Below are 25,976 nucleotides of genomic sequence, written 5' to 3'. Positions count from 1 at the left end.
TATCTGAATGTAGCTTTCTGTTGGGGATAAGTTCTTTAGCAGAGGCTTTCTGAATATACTGTCTTTAATAGGTGCAACCTGAGGATTAACATACACATGAAGACTTGAAACCATACAGGCAAGGTGGCATATGAGCTGGATGAGGGAGTGGGAGCTGTTCTGATTTAATGTTAACGTATGAAGATTCAGCAGAGTGTCTCTTTCATTTCTTCAGATATATATCTCTTATAATAATTTGTAGCTGTGGTTTGTCAATTCTTCAAGTTACAATTAAATAGTCATGGGTGCCTTTAACCTAACTCAGGTTGCATGTTATTTAAGGTAACTGGGGATTGGAAAGCTAGTCCTCATCTAAGATGTGACATATACATACATGCACTGCAGTACCTTAAGAAGTATCCTGCCTCCACAGCAGAACCTCCGCTGTGTGCAATGGAGTAGGTTTCTGCTTAGCTGCGTGGGCCAAAGAGAGTGCTGGTACCACAAAGATTGAGGTGGTAGTACTGTCCCCTAGCAACAATGGGTAACTTAGGAGTCTCTCTAACAAACATTGAGCTATTGCATTGCAGATGGGTTCCGAGGATCTCACAGAGCACATCACAAGTGTTTACTTCCTTTCTATAATTATTTATGTTAATAGGTGTAAGTTAGGTCTCCCTTTTTGCTTAGGATGTCAGTCATCTTCAGCTGAGGCTTGCATCTTAATTGCACTCCATTTCTTTATGTTGGTCACAAGAAGATGATTTCAGTGCATCTGTGTTAATCAATAATGAAGCAGATTAACAGCAGGCTTACAGTCAGATACTACTTTTCCTTAGACAGAAGAGTAATTTCTAGTTAATGACTGGTGAATTTTTAGATTACTTGAACTTGTTTGCAAGAGGACAGAAGACTGCCCAGAATTATAACTTCTCTGGACAAGGGGGGGAATAACTGAAAAAAAAATAAGATTAGTGTGTAATTTAAGTACCAAAACCTAAGAAAGTGAACAGAAGCCCAATGTATTGGTAGTATGGATAATAAAGATATTTCCTTCACAAAAAGCCTATCCAAAGGCATAACAGGCATTCCACTGAGAAATGCAAATCCATTTGTTGTCTCTGTGTAAGAAGGTGTGGTGCATGCTGAAGGGATGAATTTCTTGGTACTTTGTATATATTACAATTGGCTTTTTTTCATGTCTATCACAAGATGCTTAGCATGCATGATTTATTATTGAAGATATTTGGCGATGGTAAAATTACCCTAAAGGCTAATTTGTAAGTTAAAAGACAAACCTTAATAAATTCAGAAATCATTGAGTAGGGTGAGTGTGCACGAGAATTTGGAAGGGAACACAGCCAGGACAGCTAATCCAAATTGACCAAAGGGACATTCCATACCATAAGATGTTGTGCTCAGCAATAAAAATGCAGGGAAAGAAAGAGGAAAAGGGGATGCTGGTAGTTATGGCCTGTGTCTTTCCTAGTAGCAGTTATGTGTGTTGAGGCCCCGCTTACCAGGAAGTGGCTTAACAGCTGCCTGCTGATGGGAAGTAGTGAGGCTTTGCTTCACTTATTAAACTGTCTTTATCTCAATCCACAAGTTTTTTCACCTTTGCCCTTCTCATTTTCTCCCCTATCTCACTGCGGAGGCATAAGTGAATGAGCAGCTGGGTGGGTGCTTAGTTGCTGAGCAGGGTCAACCTGTCATGCATAGTCTTCACCTGGAAGAGGGCCTCTCTTCCTGACCAAGTACTTAGAAAATGCTTAATGTACAAAGAGGCTACCATATGTAAATCATCCACACAAAAAATGGAGCATAAGATAACTGCCTGCCAGTTACACCAGGTTTATAGAATTAAAAAAACATGGAAACGTGGCAAATGTTTAAGACTTCAGCATTGCTATTGTGCCTGAGAAAGGCTGTATCTGAATAAGCTTCAAATTTGAGGTATGCACGTCAGTGGCTGTTTTGTCAGCTGGTGTAAATTGCCAAAGATCCTGTTTTTCAAATATTTTTTTTTAACAGAAGCATTCTATTTAAATACCCAAGGATCCTGTCCCAAAATGCCCTCAGTCTTTTCCTATCCTTTTCTAAACTCTTTGGGTCTATGAAGTCCCATGTGTTTGTGCATGCTGCATTTATTGTTCCCTAGAGCACAGAAGAATCATTAAAGGAAAACTATTCTGAAGAAAGAAAATGGACCTTCAGTTTTCAAACTAGCTTTAAAACATGTTATTGTCACTTCTGTTTTTATTTTGAAAAGGTGGTTAAAAATCCATTTTTTAATACTTTTGAACTAGTTCACATTATGCATAGGAATGGTCCATCTATTTTTATCTACTAGCTCTTGGGAAATAGTCTCTGTGGTCAGAGTTGAGACTAAACCTTTGAAGGTTAAGGAGCTTCTCACCCCAGCATGCCTGTTTATAGCTGGCACAATTTGGCATGATGCCCCATCAAGTTATCAATGATCTTTTGAGCTTCAGTCCTTGCTTTGTTGCCAGCATCTGTACCAGGTGTATGAATGAATGTATGTAGCTGAATGCAACGGTGTGGGAAATAGCACGCTGATATCCTGTGGCTAAAGATGATGGATTTTAGATCCCTAGCTCCATTCAGGCAGCATGGAAGCTCAGTGCTTTGATACAGGGATTCATTAACTCCTCACTCAGTGACAGTTTGTGCATAGACTCTAGTTCTTTTGCTGTTGTTATTGAAGGTTGTGATGCTGATTAGAGATATGGAAGAAAGAGCTGGTAGGGCAACGTTAGCATGAATGGTAAAATTGCCAGTTGGACCACAAGTTAGCCTGATTAGAGTCACGAATCTGAAAATAATCTTTGGGCTTTGGCTCTGCACAACACCTGAGTTCAGCTGGGCAACGTAGAGTGAAAATTAAGAATTGGAGGAGATGGAGGAGCAATCAATGGGAAGTTACATGGGTAATTTTGTGAAACCTGCCTTAAAGATATGGCTAACTAAATAGACTGCCTTTGCTGATTTAAAAGAGAGAGCTTTGCATTGTCATCAAGGAAGCAGACTTCTGCTAAGATGATCAGAATACACACCTGCCCATTTTAGCGTTGTACATCTTGCAAAGGCAGACTCTAGTACTTCAGTGTAAGTGCGGAAATAAAAAATACACTCCTAATTAGAAGCAAAAGTCTTAATTGGCTTGCTTATGAGAGAGATTCATCCCTAAATATGTAGCCTCTGTTTAAAATACATACTGAAGCTTGAAACTTGTTTAATTTGTGAAGGTTTGTCTTAGGATTTGTTGTGGTTCTGTGAATTGCTATTTGGTATTAAATTATCTCAGAGTATCTATCCAAACACCCTGTATGGCAGTCAGTGTTATGTTATTGCTTGTTCCTGTACACTGTAGAGACAAATACTGTGCTTTGCTTAGTATTTATTTTACTCTCTCTTGTGGCTATAATGTTTATGTAGAATATGTAATCTAGGGCTATATTGTATATCATAATTTCAGTAAAACTTGAGCTGAATTGCCTTTACTGTTTTGCAGTACTTCCTCTTAGTATTTCAGAACTAATAAATGGGATTTTCACATTTTGTCAGACAGTCTTGTCAGTGAGTGAGTAAACGAGGAAATACTGGGACTTTTTTTGATGCTGAGAAAATTTAGATTTTGCTGCTTAATGTTTTTCTTTCAAATATTAAATACAAAGGAGTGAAGTAGAGTGGGTTTTTTTCTGGCTGGATCAAAGAAAGAAACCCAGACAATCTTCAGTGAAGTTCTTTTCTTGAAATAACCACAACCTGAAGAAGTGTGAGGTTTTTAGTGTTCATTCTGAAAGAGACTAAAATCTTTTATATTTGTAGACTCTAACAATTGGCAATATAGATTTTTGTCCTTTACAAGAAGCAACGAACTTACAAACTTGTTCAGACCAACCCATCTTACTTCTGTATGCTTGGATAAATTGCACTAATGGATTCTAAATTAAATCTGTTTGTAATTAAAGCCTTTATCACCTTCTCTATGGTTGCATCAAAAAAGTAAAATAAAATTCTTGATCTTTGTGTTAATGGATAGCAGCAGGGTACGATAATAACTCACTGCACAGTCAGACATACTGAGTACTACTCAAAAGCAATTAAACAAGGGCAATTGTCAGTTTAATTTACCCCAGCTTGGTATCTGATGTAACCTTCTCATCAAAGGTTAACAACTGTTTGGTACTACAGCAGCTACAGCGAAATGAATTGTTTCTCTATTAAGCCTCTAGGAAGAACATCTTAAACAGGAACATATTATTGAATCTTACTAGAAAAATATAAACTTGATCTAATCCAAACAACGTTACACATAGTTTGTGCTATGTCTTTAATTTTAGAGGATTTCAAAACTCAGTGCAGGGGAAAGATACCTTGATCACTGATATGCAGCTGACTCTGTGATGAAAATCAACTGTCTAGAGAACATAAAAGACTAGTCCCGCACAGTTTTACATGGGGAATAAAAGGCAATACTGCTTTTTCCTATTCTACCAGGACACTGCAGAGACAATTTTGAGGAGAAAGTCCACTGAACTGGAGTTTGGCTAGAACTCTAACATCCAAGTTCTTGTAGGTTTCTCTGACCATAAGTTTTCAAGAAAGGGGCACAGTTCTTATTCACAAACATTGGCTTAACAGTTATTATAATGCCTAAAACATACATATGCATTTAACTTTAAAACAGCTGTACAATTGCAATACATCACAGTATCTCTTTGAAAGGTACACATGAACATCCTTACAGAATGAGAAAATTGAGGCCTTGGAGATTAAATGATGTAAGTAGAGCTGTTGCCTCAGAAATGGAGCTAGCGGGCTCTGGTCATGTTTTCTTAAATCAGAAGGCTTCACAGTGTTTCCTTCTCCATTGTGAGGGAGTGGTTCAATACCAACAGCTGGGGGAGGGTAGTGCCCTTGGAAAGCTGCTGTTGCCGACATCTCCTGCTATTGCCCACTACATCTGAGGACCAATTTTACAGCAGCAGGTGGTGTGTGGTATTTTTGTTGTTGTTGCTTGTTTTTTCTCTCCATTTAAATGCTGATGGGGCCTCAACTTGCTTAGCTTGTGTGTTGTTGGGATCAAGGCTGAAGTGGTATTATTTGTGCTAATAAGCTTCTCCCATTAGTTAACCTTTCAGTACACAAGGCATGACTGAACTGAAGGCTTCCTGCTGGTTTGAAAGGCTTTTATGTTAAATACACGGTACAGGCATTTTCCTCTTCCATCTCCTTATGTAAAGAAGTGGGATGGGGGAGACTGCAAACGCACAGTCTGAAACCCAGTTGAAGTAAAGTTTATGTAGTGTGAAAGCTCTCCTAAATATCTTGGCGTATCTTTTTTTCTGCTACACTTAAATTCCTGGTGCTTTAAGCAATTTGCAGCCTACAGAAAGAGTCTGACTGCCTCATATAACTGGTATAATTTGGGCCAGTGTAAAGTATCAGCTGAGTATGTTTTTGCCTATACCTGATAACCAAGTATATTACTAGCTCTGACTGTCCAAATTTACTTTGAGCACACACAGCCCCTGTTTTAGCTTATTCTTTATTCTTGTCAATTACTGATGTCAGGAGTGCAGTTTCTGGAAGCTGGGTAATAGAAATCATTAAGCATGACAAAGCAAAGTATCTTATACTGACTCAGGCTTCCTTTGCTATCTTATCATGTCTCTCTTACTCTTTTATTTTCAGACAATCTCATCTGAAAGCCAGTACACATACAGGATTTCAGGTTTTGGATCCTGTAAAACCCTTTTGTATGATGCTGCTCAGCCTTAAAGAGATGGCGGGATTAATCAGTTCTATAGGGAACCATGTCATGCTTCTAGTATGCTATTTTAACTAGCGATAGGAATGAGATCCTCTAACTTTGCAGGCATTTCCCACTTGTTTAAAGGGAAGGGATCTAGTCTGTGTCTTTGGGTGCATTGCTAAAACAATTTTTACAAACATTCTTATTATCTGCAGGTTATCCTTTCGTAGACGCTATATTGCATCCCAAATATATTTAGAGAAACTAGGCCTTCAATGAATGGGCAATGGTCTTTTGGTATAGTTCAGGTGGACAACACATGCTGCAGCATTGCAGATTGAAGTAAATGTATCTCCACAACAGAACAGAGTGGTTAATACAACCTTTCGATAGTAGCCTCTGGATTGCATGCATAATGAACTGTGCAACACGTGGAAAAAAATTGGGACGTGCTGAAAGGTATTTAAGCTATGCAACTAAGGGTGAGTCAAGGAGAGGGAGGGGTTCCCTTTGGGTACTGTGTTCTGGGTGGTGGTGTACCAGTGTACTGAAGAGTTGGGCAGGAAGGGTCATTTCAAGAAGGAAGTCTGATCTTGTTGAGTGTGTAAGTTTATACACCACAGCATTCAACATCCCAGTGAGTGTGGGCCTATCAGCATCTTTCTGCAGATAACAGTTTTACAGAACTATTGCATTCAATCACTGCTAAGACTTGATTTTGCACCCTTACAGTTTTGGAAGGGTTTTACAAGAGGGATTTAGTCCGTTGTTCTGTTACACCGAAAGGATTTTCCTGTGATGTGTTAACATCTAGCTGTACTGATTCTTTCTGCTTGTGAGATTGGATAATTTTCTTCCTGTGTTTATTACTTTGAAGAACTTATGTCCTCATATGTGTGAATCTTCTCTGTTTCTTTTAATGCAGAAATGTAGTTCTTACTGTTGTGCCCTTGCACTGCATTCTTGTCTTCTCTCCTCTGTGTTTCTGTGGAGAAGGGAAGGAGGTTGTGGTTTCTTTTTTATATTTCATTAAATCTTAATTTGCAGGGAGCCCAATTAAATATGGTCCTTCTACAGTGGTTACCATTAATTACCTCAATTTTTTCAAATGAGATGAACTCCATTTTGATTGGAGTCTGTAAGAAAAAAATATATAGTTCAGACTGTCTTACACGTTAGAAAACTGGTTTGCCTGCAACTAATTTTAAAATCTTCATTTGTTTGTGTTCTGATCAGAATTTTTTTCCTGTGTAACAAACATGCTTGCTTTCTGATGGGAAAAATCATTGTTTAGTTTTGGAGCTTCACAAACGGATGAGGTTTTCAGGGTTGCTGGCTGTGCATCTTAATTTAGGAACACAGGACAGGGAGGGGACCCTCTAGGTCATCAAGTCCAGTCCCCTACCCTCATAGGCAATTGCACCGTCACTTCCTCTTTTCTGGCTCTACCAGATCAACCTCATCCCTTCTGGGTTTCTGCTTCTGCTATTTCACTTGAAATGCTGTTCTAAAATCAATTTTTTCCTATGATTTTAAAATTCAACTTATTTTCCAATCTACACATATTCATATATGTCAGTTTAACCTGCATTTGTCTTGTGCCAATATTGTCCTTCAGCTCCTCTCTGTTTTTGATGTTTATCTGTCAGCTGCATTTGCAGAGAATTGTATCGCCTGTGCTTTGTGTCAGCAACTTTCCCCCCAGTCCTCCCAGGCTCTTCTGGGCTGTGTAGCACAGTGGGACATCATGAAGATATTCCAGGGATAATGCAAATTCAAACATACAAGTCCACAAGTTGCAGCTGCCGGCAGGTTTCGCTGCTTCTGCGCCTTAATGTTCAGCTATGTGCAGGGGGATTTATTCACTCAGCTGCAGCACCAGATAAGCATTGCTACTTTGTTGTAGAACCAAGTTGGGTCTTTGGAAGCTGCATTGGATATCTTTGTACCATACACTTGGTTCTGAGCTTGGTTGGCTGTGTAGACCCAGCTCAGTGCATCTGCACACAGGTGTCATCCAACCACATTTGCTTCAAAATCCTTATGCAGCAGTAGTGTGATCATTTTAAAGGATGCATTCTCAACCAAAGGCTTTAAGCTCCCTTCCAGTGTGGAGGTGTTCATCATAACGTCAAGACATTGTATGTGGAATTCTTTTCTCTGAACACTCATATTTTTCCAGCTTTCGGTGGTAGCTGGTACTCAGTGATAATCCTGGGTTAGAAGGGAGAGGGGCTGTCCTCTGGTTTCCTATTGTCAGTGTAGGAAATAAGCATTTTGACACTTTAGGTGACATGTTGGCTCAGTTTCTAAAACCTGTATCAGAGAGGACATCATGTGATATGTAGTCTGGAGCCTTGCAGTGATTCCCAAGATGGTTATTAACAGGCTTGTGAACTTGTGAATAGAGAATGTTAAATCTGGCCTTTGAGATAATTGAAAAGACGTCACTTGTAATGTGAGCAGCTGCACTGAAGGATGATTGCTGCTCTTTGGGGACAGAGGGCAATACCTTGTTGCACACAATTTTTAAGCTCTGCACCCAATGTTGATCTACTTCAGCCATGTCTTAACATCCCTTGATCCAGTTGCACAATGCATTTCCTGCTTGCCCTACTCCTATCCCCCTCCTCTCACAAGAGCTATTTGTTAGCAGACTCATTTAATTTCCTTAATGAAAAACTTAGATTACAAAACTGGCTGTGAAAAGCAGTAATATCTAGGAAAATGAGAGCTTTACAGAGGTACAGGAAAGGAGTATTTTGCCTTTAAAAATGTAGAAATAGGCAAAAAAGGAGGAATATAAGGTTTTGCCCACTTCATTTATATATTGCAAGTAGTCCTTTCAGTATTGTTCTCCGGGTAACTCCTGGTCTTAGTCTGACACACATCATTGTGACCAAAGTGATGATAATCCAGTAGACTTCTTGATATTGCTACAGTGAGATGTACATGGTGCCTGATTCTCATTTCTTTCTTCTTTGAATAAAACACTGTCTTGAGCAAAAGTGGCAAATTCTAGTTTTTAAATGACTTTTAAATATATCAAGGTTGTTATTGTTAAGGCAAATTTTTACTTCCACAGAGGTTTTATGAGTGCACAATCCCTTCATTAGCATTCATGGAGTTGTGCTAGAATTTGGCTTGTGATGCATGTTCCTCAGTGCTTGCTGAAAGAAGTTCCTGATTTGGAGCTACCTATGAAGGTGGCGCTCAGCACTGATGATAGTCACTGGATAGTTGCTGGTTCCCTGGACGCCAAAGAAAAAAATTAATTTAGCTTCTTAAAGAAGCTTCTTGCCATTCACATTTGCAATCCTGTGTCAAAAGCCACCCTTTTCCTGGGAGGATGAGTTGCATTGCTCCTTTCCCAGAACTGCTGATACAGTAAGTGGTTTAGGGGTTGGGAGGTCACTCTTATCACCTGGGCAAGGCCAGATCCAAGGAATGTATTTGAGCAAGTTGAAGAGCTCAAAGCTTTTGCTGCTGAGCATTGTTCAGTGCCTTGTAAGAAGTCATTAAATTTTAATGATGATGTGGTTTTTGGACTGTAGTGCAACTAGAACAAATTCTTTGTGCTTCCTGCCTACTGCAATAGGTGATAAATTCCTGAAACCAGGCAAATACAGGCCGGGATGAGTTCATCTGCAGGGCTCTGCTCGCTGGTGGGATTGTTGCTTTCTGTCTTTATTGAGTGTGATGCTGAGTGGCATTGCCTATCTTCACTTGAAGTATATTTTTGCTAAATGGAAGAGTAAAAGGGAGAATAGTTGCTCTTGTCACGTGCTTAAAATGATAACAAAGAAAATTACTCCCTGCATAATTTGGGACTTTTGGTTTATATTGCTTGGACTAAAGAGCCTGTGGTCCCCCCTTTCACTGTCAAACTGCACTGTTGGGTATATAAATTAGGTCCAGAGATGACAGGAAGCATTATGAATTCTAGCATAAGTGGGCAGATCTCTGCAAAAGTAAATTAATCTGCTGCAAATATGGTGTATCCAGAGATGTGAATGCAGCTTTTTTAAATGCCACTGGGAGAAGCAAGAGAGGGGTCTGTGCAGCCATCTGATTGTATTGTATCATATATGTAAAACCTTGTATTGGGTGTAAATGGCAAGGTGGTGGCTGCAGGGTGGCCTCTGTGGGATGAGACCAGGAGCCGCCCCATGCTAGACTCAGCTGGCTCCAAAACGGACCCACCACAGGGCACAGCTGAGCCCATCAGCCAAGCCAGTGGTGTCTGTGAAAGCACATTCAAGAACGGGCAGAAAACGTCAAGAGGAGGAGGGGGGGAAAGGGTGACAAACAGTGGAGGTAACTCTAGGGTGAGAGGAGGAGGAGGTGCTTCATGGCACAGCAGATACCCACTGCAGCCTGTGCAGTGTGCTGGAGCAGATGAATATTCCCAAAGGAATGGGCCTGTGAGAACCCATGCTGGAGCAGAGGGAAAGTTTAAGAAGGAAGAAGCAGCAGAGAGAAACCACTGTGTGTACTGACCATAATGGCCCCCTCCAACCCTTGCTGCCTCACTGAGGGGACTGAGTGTAACTTGTGGCGATAACAAGGCGGGAGGAGAGGAGTCTGCAGTGAAGGAGTGAAGTTGAGCCTGGGAAAGGGAGAGGAGAGGTGTTTTCCCTACGTTTTATTGTTTGTCTTTTTGTTTCCCGCTAACCAAATCAGTAAATAAATATATATTAACTGCTAATATTCATTTCCCCAAGCTGAGTCTGTTTTGTCTGCAACAGTAATTGGTAAATGATCTCCCTGTCTTTATCTTGACCACGAGCTTTCTTGCTCCAGTTCTCTTCAGCAGAAGGGACCACAAACTAGGAAGGAGAGTGAGCAAGTGGCTGGGTGGGATTTTGGCTGCCAGCCAGGTCCAAGCCACCACCAAGCATTAGCAGTACAGTTTCGTGCAAATGGGAGGGTAAAACTCCTTTGATTCTTTTGTTGGTAAACCTGAGCCTGCCCTGTATGACATGGCTAAATTTGACACTAAAGAGTGCTTTGAATCTAAAAGTTCTTTTTTTAAAACGAGGATGGAAAGGGTTCAAGATAGCTAAAGGTGTCTGCCTTAAAGACAGTAAATTTAGTCTTCAAAGGTTCATCACTGCAACTCATGCTGGCCAGGTTTGTGCTGCTGCTTATGATGTGTGTATCCTGCCTCCCTTCCCATGTCAGAGCTGTTTGTTAATAGAGTATGGATGACGTGCTTGGAAACGTGTGGTTATAAGGAAGAACAGCAAACTGCGTCTTAGATTTTAAGCAAATTTAGATGAAGCCATGGAATATAACTACACTCGTTTAGTGGTTTAAAAGAATCTAGAAACCCTCACAGGACCTGGAATTAATTTTCAAAGTATGGAAGGACTACTGTTTGAAGGTAAAAGGGTGCTTTATTGTACCGATGTAAACAACTCTGTTGCCTGACTTTCCTGAAAGTGCTCTGATTATTCTTGATAGAAACAGACTATTCTTTTGTGAATTTTTCCTGATATCAATATTAGGTCTGAAGGTTTGTAATGATAATATCTCACTAACAACTCTGCTAGTTTTTGTTGTTGGATTTCTCTGTTACTTATGTCCTTTATGTTTGACTGACACAATTACCTAAGCATGGATAAGGCCAGCATGAAGAAGCATACCATATCATTTTAGCCCATGCTTCTGAACATAGTGTACTCTTTCTGGAACTGTGTGTGCAAACATATTGTCAGTTTCTGCCCCCACATTTGGAGTGCTGGGGGATTCCTTTAGACCTTGGGAGCTCACTGACATGACACGTGGCATCATTGAAGGGGTGCCAAACCATGGAAAAGAATGGATTAGTATAGATGAAGGGATTATAGTCTTCAAAATATGGGGGTTAGGGGACAGTATGGTCCATTTGGAATGAGGATGAAATGGACATTTCTCAAAGATCCACCAAGGAAGTGCAAGTTAATAGTTAAAATGGTCCAGGCCTTCCTGAAACTTTATACAAAGAGGAATTGAGGTGTAAACCAGTGCCAAAGGTCAGCAGAAAAGTATATGCAAGCAATAACTTATTCAAAGTGGAATGTAGGATAAGAAGAGATACAAGATTAATATGATGGTTGGGTATCTTCTGTAAAATTTCTGTAAGCCTTTGACTTGGACAATGGTCTACAGGCAACACTGAAAAATCAAGTAGTGGAATTACCTCAGGGGAAGTTGTCTCCTGAGAATAAAAGCTGAAGATTAGAACATGCAGAGTATTATTAAAAATAAAGTTTGTTCTCTAGATTTCTGATGCAAAAAGGAACAGATTTTTTTCTGAAGTAGAAAGCTTAATAATGCCCATTCAATAGGGTTTTTTGATTAGGTAGGCTTAGATTATTTTTTAGTGACCTCCGAGGTGAGGAATATGATGTCATTTTGCCAATTCATGACAATATCGTATACCAGTTTATTGGAAAATGGCTACTACAATATGTGCTGTTATATAAAACAAACTTATAATTAATCAAGTTAGAAGTTAAACTTTTTTTATAATGCTGCAAACAATAACCCTAATAAGATGAAAAGCATCTTGAAATTCTGAAAAATGGCAACTGTAAGGTACTGTGCATCTAGCAGTAATGAAGAATGCTGGAGTAGGAAAAGACCAGAGTAATCATCATTTCCTCTAAGACAGATTCTGTGTTGCATTTCCCAAGTCTTTTTCCCTTACTCTACAGTTAACAAGTGATGAGGATTTTACCACTTCGTATAAGTAATGATTTCACAACTCAGTAGGCTTTCATCTTTAATGTGGTAATAAAATCTTAATATAAATTGTTGAAAAGGCATGTTTCTATTAATATTTCTTAATTAAACATTTTTCTTCAATGATGGATTTATTTTGTAAGGGAAATAAATTTCACATATATGAGAACAATTAATAGGAGCTCTGCTTTCCTTTTCTGAACATAATTTTCGCTGCTAATATTCTGACATCTTTCAAAGTTGTCTATGATTATTCAAAAATACCCGTCTGTGGTGAACACCTGGCAGGTCCTTTATGTCTTAGGATGCATATATTGCTTTGACTGATATATTTACTTTAAAATTTATCAGGTGGTGGTGTAACTTTACTTTATAATAAATGCAAACCCTACATAAAAATCTTCTATGCCTCATGGTTCAGTGCTTCATTACCAGCAACACTCAGTGACTCAAATGCAAGATGACGGCCTGCTGCAATGAAGTGGTCAGGAAGGTTTCGGTAGTGGGAAGTAGTTTCATCTTCTGTCTTCCATCACCTTGAATTTTTCCTTAGAAGTCTCCTGTCTAAAAATGTGTTTGATGTTTTCCTACTTTGCTTGTGGGGTCTAATCATACAACCAGAGTAATATAGTTGCTAAGAGATGTCCCCTAAAAACCTGTCACTGGCTTATAAATACTTCTGGATATGGGAAAAGAGAGTAGTGGACCAACTGATTAATAATTGATAGCCTTCATTAATGGCTTCAGCCTTTGTAATTAACCTACTGTTTCATCTGAAACATGTCTACATTTTCAGGTCAAGCACTCAGGGTGGGACACACTGAACTGTCAAAATAACATATGAAGTGATGTGCTGGGAACTCCAGAACAGGTTACACACGGTACTGGGAGACTGACACAAGCGCTGTTTAAAATTCACCGTTGTGTACCAGCTTCATTACATGTACTCGTACTATATCAGCTTTTTGGATTGGTCCACCTATAATGCCACAGCAGTTGTGTAAATGATAGAAGGGAGGATATTTACTGATCCTGGAATCCTTTATGGAAGAGCTTATATTGTGCACAAATCTTTCAGTGAAGCTCCCATGTCCAACCTGAGGCAGAGTATTGCGCAGAGTTACATTCTTCCTCACTGCTACGTTTTATTCTTCTGCTGAGTATTCCTCAAAATGTGCATGACTAGCTTCCATGCCAGTTTCAAACTGTGAGATTTTAGACAGGAAGACCTCTATTCCTATCCAGTGCACACACACGCAGAGGAGAGGCAGAGGAATACAAGGTCTACTGCCAGCCTGGGTTGTTGCTCCCTAGGTGCAATTGAAAACAAGGACAAAAGAACTAGTAATTGCTGTGCCATCTGTCATTTAGTCTTATTGGGCTGCTTCTGTATTTGTTTAAAAACAACCCTGTTGTTATATTTTATTATATTGATATAAATAAACCTCTGTTATGTTTAAAGATAAAAAAACATGGACTGGAGATCAGAAAAACCTACTTCAACAACAGTCATCACTATAGCAATAATAGGGAAGTATAAGGAAACATACATGGGAAAATACTGTCAACAAATTGAAACAAATTCACCCCAGGAAAATGATATTAATTTACTGTAATTATCACTCTCAACTTCAATCTAAGTTGAGTATGACCAAAGCAGACTAACCCAAGTATAGTTTAATGGGAAATAGTTGATGCTTCAATAGCCTAAATCAAGAGCTGATTCAGGCTTCATTCAGAAAGAAAGGCTGGTTGGAACTATTGACATTTCTGCTTCTCTTTGCAATTATAAGAAACATTATTGCCATCTCTTGGAAGATGATTAAAATAATTGCCATCTTTTTGTTCTCCTCCTTCGACAGCAATCACTGGGTGCCTGCTTCCTTCTGTGTCTTGATGTGTTACGCTTTGAATCTGTTTTGCCAGGGAAAAAGCTAGGCTCAGCATAATTGGGCCATTTCCCTGTCACAGTGGTTTCCTTTTGAATCTTGTTACTCTCCAGGGGTTGTAGTGAGGTCAATCATATTCAGTCAAATGGCTGAGCAGATAAAAAGCATACTAGAACAAAGTACCTGCTGTCCATGCAGGTTGGAGTGAAAATGTGGAAGGACAGTCTTGAGTAAAGGGGTGCCTTTGCTGGTTTTGGCACAACTTTGGACTCTCACTCACCTGAATTTGTCCTGCAAAGAGAAACTTAAGTGGCCTTGTGACGTATGAGTCACCACTCATCAACATTAATATCATGCATGATGACTTTACGATGGCCATGTCAAAATTTAGCATCTCTCTATACTCATTTGCTGTCACAGGAAAGTATCTCTGTATATTCATGCAACATCATGGCATGGTACCACTGAACTGATGCAAGGTGACCTTGCAGTATCATGCAAGTTGTTGCAACTTCATAATGCAAAACTATCTCAGATTGATGCAGGGCCATGACCCAGCATAGTGATTATTGATTCAACATTAGGGTTCAGTCTCATACCTACTGCGCCGTTGCCATCATTATTGACTCAGGAGCGTGAGGCAAGGTCATTCTTTGAGACTTCACAAATCACTGTTGAGATCCACTCTCTGCATATTGATGCAATGCTACTATCTATTGTTACAGTCTAGTTTCTCTCTTTATGGAGATTATCAGATGTTTGGGGCAAAGTTTGCTCTTGCTCTCTTGCTTGTAAATTATTAATATATTATAGATTGAGTAATGCTTTAGTATTATTACATACTGATGTTCATGGGGTTATAGGCTTATGACTCTAGTGAGCCAAGCCCTAATCTGTTGGCAGTGTATCGCCATCTCTTGTCACTGCCAAGGCACACAGATATATTGGAAGACCATTATTAGGGATCAGAAATTTTGAAGTCAAGAGTTTCCATGGATTGGGGACAAATTTATTATCCCTATTAAATTGGTTTTGAGAAACTGTTTTGAGAATTGTTTTAGTACAGGATGGTATTTCATATTTTCAAGCATAGCTCCTGTTGTTTTAAGTTGCAGCTGTGAATGCTTAGTACTCCTGCAAATCATATCCTGGGGCCTATAGTTAGCAAGTAAAAATGAATAGTAGAACATTTACCTATTTTGAGTATCTGACCATGCAAATACTCTTCTAACAGTTTTGTGTATATAGTACTTCCTTGGTTTTAACCAAAACAAGCAAACTAACAAAAAAGCTGAGATTCTACCATGGGACATTGCCAGGTCATAACAGGACTGGAATTCTAGTTGTAACTGCACTTTCTTTTGTTACTTGAGCTAATACAGTAACTGATGGGAATAGTGTTATTTTTGTTGTAGCTGTGATGTCCTAAAGATCAAAGCAGGATTTGTATGGTGATAATAACTTTCATTAGACCACCTGGTAGATGAATGCCAGCAAGCTTTTGGGGAAATGGGGTTTGCTTTTTGAAAACTGTAGTAAACTAACATTTTTCCCCCTTTAGGATGTGAAGAGAGGGCCTCTATGTCCCTAAAACTTCATTTTCCTAGCTGTACCAGTTTGGTCTAATAAACGATGTCGCCTCACTCCGTAAACCTTCCCAAGGTTGTTAATGTTGTTCTTTGTGTAGAGCAATCACTTAAGTGAGTTGAGAGAATTAATTGGATCAGTTACGAATATTTGTTTAAAGTACAGAAATGTTGTGGTTCAGGAAGTCTTGGGGTCTCTTCCTGACTCTGAAGAGAAACAGTATTGAAGGAGCAGAGAATCTTCTGGGGCTAAAACTTCATGAAGCAAACAAGGTAGACACATAGTATTGGAAACTTCAGCCTAAACATGTTTAATTTTGAAATTGTAATAGCTTGAAATAAGCTATTTTAATGGGAAATGTCTTTAACACAGTAAAAGGATCTGTTGTTTTTATTCAACTTATCCTCTGATTCAGGCTTCGCATAGTCCTCATTAATGTAGTCCTCATTCAGAGGTTGCTTGGTAATACTGTTTTGCATCGTAATATGATCTTGTAGAAGCAGATGTCATATGTCAAACACTGGATTATGCCATCAAATGAATGAGGCAAGTTGAACATCATGATGACAAAAAGACAGGGGGTTATTTCTTCACATTGGTAATTAGCAGTGTTACAAAAGGAGGCAGAGAAGTGGCAAGAAGTAGTTAAAGGAGGCTTTCATAGTGATGTATTTACAGACAGCCTGAGGTTAGTTGAATATTTTTGAGGCTAAACTGCTAGGTTATTCCTTGAGGTTGCGTAACTATTATTTTCAATAACAATAATTTCAATATCTGGCAATTGGTTGGGGTTTTTTCCTCTTCTTTTACAGTTTTAATTTAGTCTGTTGGATTTTTATATTTCATTCACTTTATTTGTTGGCTCTTACTTTATGCAAGTTTGTGCCCCTTGCTCTCCAGGGGACTACTGAGAAAAATATCTGCATATCCCAGTTCACATTGTTAATAAATGAATAAAGCTATTTAAAAATATACCAGAAATCCCTGTTAGAAATACATAAAAGGAATTAGTGAAGAGGCCACAAAGTATCTCCATTCTCCTGGCTCCAAGCAAGCACCTCAGCCAAAGAGTGATGACTAGCTTTGGCTAGTTTATTGGGGTGTGGGTGATTTTGTGTAAAAATATATGCATCATATAACCACATATGTTTAACACTCCTATTATAGATGCCCTTATCAAAATTTGGGCCACGTTATGCTGGATGCTACAAGGCACTTAATCTATGGTCCAAGTTTTATTAATTCAATAATTGTGAATGTTCTGTCAACCTAAAGGGATAGGACTAGTCAGTCTGCCCTCAAAACCATAGTGTTTTAACTTGTCTGTGTTGGCTTGAGTGCACACATGCACACAACATAGGAGCTTCAAAGATAGATGGCATATATGTAGGAGGACACAAAATGAGTCAGTTAATGAATACCTGAAGTGTATTTGAGAAAGCCATCCTATATTGTCAGTAGGTAGAACTGGATAGTATGAAGTTTTTTCCTAGCCTTTTTTTCCCCCATAGCACTATGGATATTGTAACACTGCATATGGGTGTGAAGTCTAACTGTAGCCGTAACCAGATCATTTTATGTTGTATACATTGCTTCCGTTCAATACCTCGATCTTTCAGTCAAAGAATCATCGTTTGAACACAATGGCAAACTGCTTTTGGGAAAAAATATAGTCAAGTCTCTATAAAGTGATTAATGATAAAGATACTCAAAGATATTGATTACCTAGGTTGTTGTATGGGTAGGTAGGTAGGGTTTCTTACCGTGATTTTTTTGTCAGCTCCAGTACATTTCCATTTTGTCTTTCTGCTGGGGGGACAGCTGCATTAGACATTCAAACTTCAAGAAGAAATTTCTTTTGGTAACTTTGACGGATTTTTGGTGATGTAGATGTTATCTGCAAGGAACCAAAAGGAAACCATTATTCTGCCCAAATGTATTTCAGAAAGGCTTAAATGCATCTGTTCCCTAGTACATAATTCACCTGAGATGAATTTGGAATTAATCACTTCAGAAAGCAAGAACAGTTAAAACCTGGCTGAGGCTGTTATGCAGAGGCTTTTGAGTGAGAATGTGTATGTGCAGAGGGGTGTGTGAGGGAGGTGACATTTGGAGAGAGAAGACCTGCAGATCTGGGGAAAATTATCTTTTCAATAGAAGAAAAATATTTTTATGTAAACTGCTCCACATCCTTGTCTTTAATTCTAATTTCTAGCTTTAAAATCCTGCTTGTGGCCTTTCTGAGTGTGGATTTTTTGAGGGAAGTTTGTGCAAAATAGCCCCTCAGGCATTAGGGATGAGAGAAAAATGAAGCAGTGAGGGTAAGTTTTCCCATCTAACAAAGACTAAAAGTAAAGTGAAACAAGATTAGCTGTATTTTGAAGAGAGAAGAAATGGGGGGGGGGGGGGGGGCGGAGAAAAAACCCACGACACTCCTCCATGGTACAATTATGCATTTCTATGCAGAGTTGAAAAGAGAAAGTTATAGTAATTAGTATAGCTTTTAATGAACAATACCTAAAATGTATGGAGAACTATCGCTGAAGGAGTGGCAGATGCTGAACACCACACCTTTAGAATCATGGGAACGTTATTTTTTTTTAATGTTACTAGCATATCCTACTGCTTTGTTTCCTGATTCAGTGCTTTTTTGCTTTAAAAATCTTTCAGTAATAAAAAATGAGATGGAAGGTAGCATCTGGTTTCACATGGTTTGCAGGCAGATTTGAGCCTGTGTTTGGTTGTAACAACATAATGAGGTGGACTTGCCATCTTGCAGCTGAAGTTTACAGCAAAGCTTTCTGGGAACTAACACCCTTCCACCACCCCCCAAAAAAACCCCAACCCAACCCCCAAAAACTCCCAATGCCCCCCGCCCAAGAGTGATACCAGCAATCCCTGCTGTTTCCAGAAAAAACTAGACAGGCTAGGCTTTGAAAATAAAGACAGGCCATGTATGTTGGGCAGAGAGGGGAAATCTGTGGAGCAGTGCAGAGCTAGGGTGACTGTGACGTGTGACCATGTCACAGTGACAGATTAGGAAAATAATCTTTGTGGCAGAATTATAGATGGCTATGAAGTGCTAGCAGAGATGAGTGTTGTATCTGCAGCTGTCTGAAGACTGTAAAAGTTAGTGGCTTGTTAAACTTTTGTAATAAGAACTCTTAAATTCAGATGAATTTCATCAACTGATATCTTTTATTCTTATTTTGCATTTTATCTTTTTGTTTACAGAGGTACATGAAATCTTGAAACAAAGCACAGGCTAGTGTCAAGCAAGATCAAGGTCATCTTCTGGCTTTTCTTACAAAGCACAGGAAACCACAGTTTGGGCTTGGTGAATTTATTCACCTATAGATATAAGTTAAGGAGATGCCTGTGAAAACCCTACAGTCCTAAATGTCAGCAGTCCCATGACTACCCATGTTTTGTATCTTTGCTACTTGTCATGGGTGCCTGCAATGACAACAGCAGTAAGGTAAAGACTGACCTCTCTGAAAATGCTGGCCTTTACTGTTTTGGGGAAAGAGGAATCTTAGCCAGATCTTAGTGGTTTTATGTATGAATCATGAGGTATAAATAACTTAATGCTTAGTGACTCTAAAGAGTACCATTATATATGCACTAAACATTATACAGTAGCATTATACAGAGTATATGCATTATCCATAATGATGCAAACCATACATGCCAACAGACTGCCTCACAGGTCAAGGTATTGGAGTCCGGATTTTCATATGATAGCAGCAGCAGAAGCAAAATCAAATACTACAATAACCATTTAGATTTTTCAGTGGGCTTATAAGTCTGGATGGAGAATTCTTTCTGTTCTAATTTTCTTTAGGCACTTGAGCAAAGGCCAGTCTCAAACTATATTTATTTGATAAACTTGTGGGCAGCTGTGGGATCACAGCACTTACTGGCTTTCTGGATTGATAAAAAAAAATAGCTCCAACCTCTCCTCTTTTTCTCTTGAAGTCTGTTACCTGAAATTCTTTCGGTTTCTTCCTACTAGGGATCTTCAAAAGGTCAAAAAATAATTGATCACACCAACAAGCTAGTGAGTGAGAGACTTTCTCGTTGTAGTTCCCATTGCTGACGCTGCACTGCAATATCACTTACTTGGTAACAAATGATGGCATAAAGTCCCACTTGGCATACCCAGATAAATCTTGGTACTTTAACCAATACCAAAACAGGTGTTGGTGCAACTTGTGTGAAAACAGATTTTATCCCTGAGACACAGCAAGCTTTTCTCAAATACATAGTGGCTGCTGCTTTTTCACCTTGTCCAGGTGCCCTAGCACTTCAGACAACAAATTTACTGTTTTGTGAAATGTTTTGGAATATCTAGACATTAAAAGGCATGATATACACCCAAATTTTTCTGCTTTAACCAGCGCAATACTAAATACAATCCCTTGAGATACTACTGTTTCCCTTTCAGTGTCAGTAAAATCAACATCAGATCATGAGTAGGAGTCACTTAGGAAGTCATGCTGTGCCAGCAGCACAATGCATTTGTCAAAGGTAGAAGCCCAGATAATTCATAGTTTGAAAAGAACAATGTAGCAAAAGCCACTGAAATCACCCGATATTCTCATAGATGCTAGCTGCAGGTAAGTAGCATGGTACAGAAAGGAAAAACCCTGCATGTGCATAGTCTTTCAACTGGAGCACCTTTGTGAAGAGATGGACATTTTGATAACACTGATTTCTAACTAGCAAAACCTTAGTGCTTCAGCAGTTCTTAACAATAGCTTGTTTTCTCTGGGACTGTTTGGAGTTTCTTTCTTCTGTAGGGCAATGAAAAGCATCTCAGAACCAAGATTCATGACTCATTTCCATACCTGTCACACAAATGGCCTTTGAGATTTGCATTGCTAGTACATATATTTAGATGTGTATTTATTCATGTGTATGTGTATAGTATGTGTTTGTGCATGCAGGGAGAGAACAAGAATGCTCTATATTTGTAAGTGTAAATTCTGCTTACATTACAGATGGGGAAGAAAAGCTGAGGGTAAGGCTGGATCTCCAGGGCCAGGTTTCATGGCATAGTCTTGGTTCAGGTCTTGTCCATCTACCTAAGGCAGATCAAAAGCTGAAGCTGAGATTGCTGAGGACTGCTGAGATTTTTGCGTAGCAATAGAGAGTCTGTCCATTCTAGATTTAAATGCAGGACCAGGTGTTGGTCTGGAGGAAGGTGGAATTTTTTAATTACCACAAAGAAGTGATGCTTATGTTTGTTGACTAGGGAAGTAAATCGGATCGAATGAGGTGTTATCTGATGTAAAGCCGTGTGTCCAAAGTTCATTGTGAGCATCTGAAATGATGATGCTTTGTTTTCAGTGAGCAAGGGGTTAGCCTCAGCTCAGTTTTTCTCTAGCTCTGCATGGGATAGGGAAAGAAGAATAAATTTGGTTTAATGGCTGTGAGCAGGGGTTTTGGGACAGGTTGAATCTCATGCTTATTGTAGGAATTGCAAGACAGGGGAAATTTCCTGTTTCGTTTTACACCTGCCTGCATTGTCTTATTCTTCTTTCCTGTTGTAAGCATATTTTCCTGAGGAAAATACATTGCTGAGAGTAGCTGCATTTATTTATGATGAGTCATGCCACTGGCGTGCATTTTGATAATTAGTACGTGTATATTACTTCTGTGTTCTTACAGGCTTAGGCATAGGAACTTATTTATTTATGAGTTCTGCATCACCCAAAACCTGGTGAGAATAACTCTGGATGTTTCTGCCAGGGTTACTAGGACAGGGAATCAATGTCCTTAATCTTCCTCTCCTTTCCTCCCATTATCATTATTTCTTCACATGGGAGAATATTCTGCAGCGTCATCTCTAGAACCTGTGGAGAGGTTGGAACCCCAGTTGTAATCTCTCAGGAAACCTAGCTGCAAAGCTGTAAGACCTGCCCTGGTCCTAAAGGCACACTAGCTCCCATGGTTTCCCAAAGCTGAAGCATCTTCCTAATTGAATCCTGTAGTTTCAGTTGTATAATCAAAATTCTTCGTGGGAGCATCTCTCAAAAGTCCCTAAGCCTTTATTGATGTCTAAAGAGCTTTTAAATGTCATTAACAGTCTTAATTTCTGTTGGCTGTCCATTTTTATATTGATTGGCTGAGCACCTGCCAGAGAACTTGGATCTCTCTGGTTTCTCTCAAATATGGGTAGTAGTTTTATGTGTATAGCAAGGTGAAGGCAGTCTGACTATCAATTAATATGACTGCCTTTTGTTGTAGTGTACACAAATACCTGTCGGGAATGGCAAGACAGATAATTTAACTTGCATCTTTCATCTACAGATTAGCTCATACTCCCAACAGAAGTTCTAAGAGGCGTGTAACCTACTGTTGTTAAAATACTCTACTGGTAGCATAAATATCAGTCTTCTGGAAATTAAATTGACCATTGCAGTCATCCTGCTTTTGAGTGACCTGACTTGGCTGCTGTTTTGTGCACAGTGTCAAGAGCCCTTAATGAAATAAGCTGAATGTGGTTTTCAATTCTACAGATAAGCATGCCCTAGCATTGAGCTGCTACATGTTCAGAAATACTGCTGGTCAAACAATATTGCTGAAAAACTTCAAAACAACCAGCTTTGTTCCATTGCTATGAGGGAATATTTGGATGACCTTAAACACCTTTCAAAGATGCTCTGCAAGAAAAAGATATGTCATGTAAATTTGGCAGTCTCGTTTCCTCTTGCTTACTCCAAATACGTAAATTGCCTTGCCTTTCAAATGTAATTGTTTAGAGGTAGGCCTGGAGTTTTGCCTGGTGAAAACCTGTAGTGATTCCAGTGAAATCAGAGGATTTAGCCTGGATTTACACCAGTGAAAATGAGAACAGAATCTGGCTATGCTCTCTTCTGCCATCAGCGTTAGATGAGGCTCAAGGGGAGAGAGTGCTGGTTCCTCATGCTACTAGTGGTTTATGTCTTTCTGGTTTGCTCTCTCTTACAGACCCTTAGGAGAGAACAATATGCAGTGAACTGAAAGAAGCTGTATCCAATTTATGTGTTTAGGAGATAATGATTGTAACAGAGTTCTTCTGTCCTGGAGGCAGTTTCTATGGCATATCAAAAATACTATGGGGTATAGTGACCTGTGCCTTTAGGGTGCTGGTTCATAGTTCAGTTGCCTTACACCTTTTTTGCTGAAACTTAGTGAGGATCTTACCAGGGTGTTATGGGAAACAAACTATGAATTACAGCTATCTCCGGGAATAAGGTTTTGATAATACTTACCCCAGAAAACCTTTTGAGAAGAGGGTTGGGTGACACATTAGATGCCTCCAGGAGTTTTTCACTTTGCAAGATCTGGCTCAAAGAGGGCATGATTGATTGCAAGAAAATGAAACGAATAATCTGTGATGCAAACACTAAGTGAGTTAAAACAAATAGTTATATTTGTTCAGGAAAGCTTTTGACCAGGCTACCTGTGTAAGCAGCAAACTAAGCTTGAGAGAAACTTGTAAAACTGTTTTGGCTCACTGCACAGGGTGGTTAAAGGCAGCCAGAGCAGAACTAGTGGAAAGGCACAGAGAACAGGCTGAATTGGTAATAATGTCTGATACCAGATTGCGTATGCTCTCTCTGATAGACGTCCTGACTGCTTCCATCATGCCAGAATCCAATTTTAACTGAGAAATGGCTTTGAGCTTGAAAGGCAAATTAAAAATGATAGATTATTTAAATAAAATAGCCCTTTGTGTGTGAATGACATTCAGCTAATGACAGAGCCTTAAACTGCTTTTTGTATTTGTGCATTTCTTCTTCCAAGATTCCCTCAACTTGTCTTGAAAATTGCTCTTGGACGTTTAGCTAAGGAGCAAATTTCTCTTTCTCTAAAACTTTGTCTGCACAGGCAATGGTGCTTCCCTCCCCTCCCCGATGCTGAGTTTTACAGGCTTTTCTGAAGTGGTAGCCATTGTACAAAGCAGTGAGAAATGGGCTGTGGGAATTTTATCTTAGCAATGAGAAGGACAAGGAAATGGCAAAAAACAAAGGACGAAAAGACCAAGAAAGACAAAGAAAAAGAAGGAAGAATGAGGGACAGGAGTTATTCCCATTACTTTACAAGTTCAGCAGTTTCCAATGCAATGTAAGTAACACTTCATAAGGTACCCTTCTGGCAAGAAGGAAGGGAGTTTGTTGAAACAGCAATGATTAAGGGGCATGTTTGTTTTAATAACTTATTTTTCTAGCTACCTCTAGTTTTGTGGAAGTATTGGTTTGTACCCATCTAAATCAAAATTAACTTGACTATAAAGCCATGTAGTCACGTTACTATAGAATGGTGTGATGAGAGAAGAATGAGATTCATCATTCAGAGAAAAGACAGTGAAAGTATCTATGGCCATTAACAGACTTCTGCTATGCTGGCTAGCACAACAAACCCTTTGCCCATTTGAGAGGTGTAAAAGTAACTTGAATGGAAACCATGACACTCCGTAGTATTTACACTAAAAAAAAACAACAACAGAATATGCTATTAGAAAACCTTTTCTTAATACGGAGTTTTAGCTTACAAAGGCATCCTGTTATCCTGAGACGCCATCCCTATGGGACTGATATGAACCAACAGTTTCTGAGAACTGGGACATCCATTTGACACTATGTCATCCTTAAAATGAAGGCTCTGCTCTACTGCCTTATGGCTTTGTCCCTTGAAATTTGACCATCAGCAGCGTGGTGGTCATAGCCTTGTAACTGTACCAATGAGTGACAATATCATAGAAAAATCTTTTAATTAAGCAAGCTGTTCTTAGTATGCAAGGGTATCTTCTGTTTTTACAGTATTCTGTGACGTTAGCATAACATTCACTAGTACAGTTTTGGAGTGAGGATTCACTATGAGATCATTTAATGACCAAAACATCCAGATTTTTTTTCACCTTTTCTTGCACAGTAGGTTCTCTGTGTAATAAGCTTGCCAAAGACATCCATTTTCTTCAGGCATCTTTTTTAATAATGAAGCTAAAGGCTAGTTGGCCAAAACTGCTGGTGTTTTACAGTTCATCATGCTTTCTTTTTAGGGCAGGAGAGAGAATACTGGTCAATGGAGAAAATGTAATTTCTGTTCTGCAACAAATTCAAAGAGTACAAGCAAATGAGACTGCTAAGAGTTGTGATTTAGACTGTAGAGGACATCTATCAATCTGACAAAATTACCAGCATAATTACCAAGCTGTAGGACAGGACGGAGGTGACTGTCATCTCAGAACTTGGTGGAACCAGGGCCTGGAGCAGCAGCAATCCTACTGCTAACGGTGGAAACACAAGGCTGGAGCCAACTGAGTGTCCCCGCCTGAGCTAACAAGGTTTCTCCAGGTTAGGAAGTAGGTACCTGATCAATGCAGGACAGAAAGTTGGGGGGGGGCGGTATCTTGTCTTGTTGCATCCCATTTCCCTCCATCATCCTCCCCTACAGAGACACACACGCTTGCAGTTTAGCTGCTGTATCCACATCCACTCAATAGATAAATACTTGGTTTCCCAACACTGTTTGTTCTTTCTCTCTGCAAAGCTGTTACATCTGCAAAGCTGCAAAATCGACTCTAAACAGACCCCATGCTGTGTGTGCGCTAGACCTACTGTTTTGAAGTGTACTGATGTACATGGTTCTGTATACACCTTATTTTCGAAAAGCAGATTCTTGTAGTATGGTCTTCAATCTGTGAGCATGTTTTTGTTGCAACAGACCATACTTGAGTCTGGGGGAACTGTGAAGTCTGACCATGGGCTGAGGGCCTTGTTGTTAAGCATAGCGCAATTATTGAGGTGTTCAAACACCTCTGTGATCTTTTGTTTAAGGGGTCAGCTCTGTGCAATTAACAAGTACAACTAATACCTAAAGAAAAGGGCTACTCTACAAGGATGTGTAGTAGTTGTATAGGTTTTTCAAATGTCCATGAACTTGTTTGTTCCAGTTGTAGTACAATAAAAATGCAAAGAATGCCAAGCCGGAGGTTAGAGAGGAAAAGTCATCTTTCTGCTGTA

At 39.4% G+C, this 25,976-nt stretch overlaps 1 protein-coding gene across 21 annotated transcripts in view; it reads left to right on the top strand.

Annotated features, from left to right (window-relative positions):
- The window catches only part of NRXN3 (neurexin 3), a 1,032,385-nt gene that overhangs the window by 776,733 nt on the left and 229,676 nt on the right, over window positions 1–25,976 (top strand). The window lies entirely within an intron of this gene.

Source organism: Buteo buteo, chromosome 6 (genome assembly GCF_964188355.1).
Source record: "Buteo buteo chromosome 6, bButBut1.hap1.1, whole genome shotgun sequence".
NCBI classification, from domain to species: domain Eukaryota; kingdom Metazoa; phylum Chordata; class Aves; order Accipitriformes; family Accipitridae; genus Buteo; species Buteo buteo.
Note: the sequence above shows the minus strand (reverse complement) of the source record. Positions and strands in the feature narration are given on the sequence as shown.